Source organism: Beta vulgaris, chromosome 7, assembly GCF_026745355.1.
Source record: "Beta vulgaris subsp. vulgaris cultivar EL10 chromosome 7, EL10.2, whole genome shotgun sequence".
Classification (NCBI taxonomy): domain Eukaryota; kingdom Viridiplantae; phylum Streptophyta; class Magnoliopsida; order Caryophyllales; family Amaranthaceae; genus Beta; species Beta vulgaris.
Genome location: NC_079208.1, coordinates 1,522,917 through 1,527,294, shown reverse-complemented (window position 1 = coordinate 1,527,294; position 4,378 = coordinate 1,522,917).

Below are 4,378 nucleotides of genomic sequence, written 5' to 3'. Positions count from 1 at the left end.
TTGTCACAAGGTTCTTGAAGGTGCATCCAAAAAGCCTTCGGGTATAATGGATTGCAAATGGGAGGAAATAGATTTGAAGGCACTCTCAGCGATTCATCTATGTGTATCTAATGAAGTTTTGAGAGAGGTTGCTAAAATGACGGCTGTTGCAGGTTTATGGTTGAAGTTGGAGTCACTTTATATGACAAAGTTTGTGACTAACTGTCTACTACTAAAATCTAGACTCATGATCTCAGTCTAGAAGAAGATAAACCGCTTGAGTCTCATTTAGATGAATTCTTCTCTATAATTATGGATTTGCAAAACATCGATGTTGAGATTGATGATGATGATATAACTATTAGGTTGTTGTGTTCTTTACCACCTTCGTATAAGCACTTTCGAGATACCTTATTATATGGTAAAGATAATTTGAGTTTGCAGGATGTTAAGGAGGCCTTAACTCAAACAGATTTAAATGACAACAAATTGGTTAATGAATCTAATTAATCTTCTCACACGAATGCTTTGGTTGCTCATGGTGGGAAAAATTCTGGCAAAATCTGTAACTATTGTCATGTGAAGGGTCATATTAAATCTGAGTGTTGGAAATTAAAGAAGAAAAATAGAGAAAGGTCCAATGAGGATCAATATGCAAATATTGTCGACGCTGTTGTTGATGATGATCTTGCACTTTAATTAGGGTTATAAGATTTGGGGTTGCGGTTTCTACGATCTCTTTATGTTTGGTGTCCTCTTGAGATCTCTTGGTAAAACGAGAAACCTCGTGGATTTTCTTTTTGGAGTCTATGATAGATTGTTTCTGAGTTTGTAATAAATTAACAATCTTGGTTATGCATTAGATTTTTTGTTTTCTAGTTATGTTGTTTCTTATCTCAAAAAATAGGTTCTATTGTGTTTATTAAGTACAATTGCAATTCGGAAATTATTATTGTCATTCAGTTTTCTAGAATTGCCTTTTGAGTTTTGTTGTTTAGATGAAGAAGTATTTGAAGAGAGTTTGGTCAATTTGAGAAAGCATGCTTGGCGTTGGTGACTTTATACTTTCGATCTAGGCCATGTGATGGTTTTGTATACGGATTTTGCATTTGAAGACGCATCGGTACATGTACAATTATAGAAGATGTCCATTTTCTTGATTGCCTACAATGGGTAGGCTTGTTTGATCGTTTTCAAGTCAAGGTGGAGATTTGTTAATGTTTTGTGCCTTGAAATCGTCAAAAATTGGTTTTGCAAGCCCGCCCGATCCGATTGGGCGTCCGTCGCGAACTACAACCGGGCGGACCTTGCTCGATCGAGCCCGAGATGGTAGTAGTTCCGAGAAGTTGGCCGCCCGATCGGGCGGCTTAGCGGCTACGTGTTTTCACTTATTCCGGTTTTCTGATTTTTTTTAGGGTTTGTATGGGGTTCCTTATGTTACAAAAGGGCTTCATGGTATTCATTATATAACACACAACTTTAGAAACACTTTTAGCCTCTCGTAAATTTAGGACTCCTTGTATTATTCTCTCTGGTTTTTCTCCATTATAGTAGAAAAGCTCTAATCCTTCATCTGTGGACGTAGGTAAAATTTGACTGAACCACGTAAATCATTGTGTTCTTTGTTTGTTCATCTTTATTGTTTTCTCACCTTTATCATTATTCCATTGATTTTGTTCCGCATTAAATCAAACTATTACAACACCTTGTTTCCTAACAAACAATTGATTTTATTACTTCCTCCGTTTCGTTTTAAATGCATCAAAGGGATACTTTTTGTGAGATATAAAATATTCCTTTATTACATTTAAAACGAAACGGAGGAAGTATAGTTTTTGTAATTAATTATATATAGACTCCCCTAAAATTTACAATTGTATTAATCAGTAAATCATATTATAATTTACTATATATGACTATAACTCTTTTCCTCCGCTTAAATACTTTAAATTCACATTAGTAAATGATAAGGAAATCACTCTGATTCGCAACTAGTTGTCCATTCAGAATGCAGAATCCACATATATTATTGTCCATTCAAATTGCACAATATACTATTATTTCTTCCTCTTTTAATCGATTTGAAGATGGAATCATCGTCATTTAGCACAACTCATCTTGCGACACGTTGATCAATTAGCCAAGGAATTCATTACCATGATTATCTTTCTCCCGGGAACATTTTTTTTCTGTCTCTTCATGTATTGTGGTTAATATGACCAATTATCTCTAATCACAATACTTTTCCACACATTACAAAATATGTCCCAATCCCACCCTCCTAAAATATTTCAAGTTGGTAATCTCTGGAATTGAAAGAGTGTTGTTTTTGTTTCTATTTTCAATGAGGATAATTAACAACTACTGTGGACATTTAGCTTAATCAATACTTTATTTGTTTCAAACTATTTGACATTTGACACTTCTCTTAACATGCTTGTCAATATATATTTTTAACCATTAATCTCTAGAGGAAAAAAAGCCAAGGGCTGCTGTTACTACCATTTTTAGATGATGAATAAACATTTATTATGGTACATTGTATTAGGCCCCAAAGGGTTTAGTATTATGTCAATATAGAAGCGCAATCACATTATGAAGCATGAAAGAAGGTCAATGGAAGTCAAGGATCGGAAACCCATGAAAGAAGGTCAACAGAAATAAAGGATCAAGTAAAGTATTAAGGAGATGGATCAAGTCAAACAAAGACGAAGGCATGGGCAGTTAACAACATGATCATGAGGCAAGCTACGTGAGATCCAAACATGCATATTTGAGCGCTAGAAAAGCAGTTATGATTTGAATCAAAGATGATTCAAATCATTTCCTTCAAAGGATGCATGGGAGTTACGTATCATATTGGCGTATAAATACAAGTGAAAGGATCAAGCAAAAGACAACAAACACAACACACAACAACTTGCAACTTACTTTCTAGCGTAGTCTTAGCCTAGTATAGCCAACCCCCTTCTGGGGTTATAGTTTAGTTCTTAGATCTAGACCATGTACTAGTGATGAGTTTTTTCATCTCCAGTTTTAGCCGGAACTCATGAAGGTAACCATCTTTGTGTTTTACTTTAATTGTCCAACATGGATTATCCTCATATGTCTTATAAAATTTTATTCTAGAAGTTTGTGATGCGAATGGGAATATTTGGCTTTAATTAATAGATTAGTTCTATTTAATATTTTTCGCCTGAATTCATTAGACGTTGTAGTTTAACCAATTAGATTACAACAAAGTACGGTACCAAGGTTTTATCAAATTAAAACCGATAACCCTAGGGACTAAGACTCCTGTGGCGCTCATTATCAAACTATTTGGTGTGCATTGACTTGTTTGCAAAGTCAACCAACCGATTTTGCACCAAGTTTTTTGGCGACCACAGTGGGAGGAGAAAGATTCATAACCAAATTGTGAAGTTTCTTCTTTATAACTTTTACAATTTAATTGTTTATAAACAGCTATTGTAATTTTTCTTTGAATGCTGGATACACGTTCTCGAATGAAGAGGGAAGGTCCTAGAATTGAATCAACCTCCCCAAACATGGAGAATAATGATTCAATACCTTCAGAGACTACGGTGCCAGAGGGCAGAGGATAGTGGTGAACAAATTCATCAACTTCTAGGAGAGTCAAATGGAGAAACTTCCCAAAGAGAGGTTTCATCTCCAAGTAGCACTAGTCATGGATTTGTACATCAATTGTATGAAAAATTCACAGAAATAGTATAACAATTATTATTGGAAGCCAAGGAGAGTCAAAGACAACAATTTGATTCTAGCTATATATAGAACTCTAGCGCATGAGTCAACTAGAGTTTTCACTGACATCCTCCAAAGGATAAGTGAAGAGAATAGAGATATCAACTCTAGGCAAATTGACCAAATACTTGTAGATATCAATGATACTATGACTGTAACTTTTACGATAATGTCATCAACATCTCTTGCTACTGAAGTAGTTACTCGCTTGGAACCGTTAGTTGAAAAACACTATCAGTTAAATGAGAAATTACTTAAGGCTTTAGAAGAAGTCCCACTAAATAGAACACAAGGAGATCGTGGTAGATCTTCTAATCCACTAAGGGTACATTGGTCTCGAATGACACACAAACTTCCTCCCATGAGCGCCAAACAAGGGAATTAAATTCCCTTGGGCCTTGGAGAGAATAATCATGGAAACTTTAGGAATGGCAGTGGGCCAATCCTGTTGCTCTGATACCCTGAAAAGAATCAAAGACTCAATCTTGGATATAACCTAGAAAATATCTTCCAGTTTCTTGTATTGAATGAGAGAAAATTTATAGGAAGAAATTACTTCCATCTATTTCATTCTAACGACTATACAAAGCACTACCACATATATATACAAAGCAATGGGGAAACCCTAAACCTA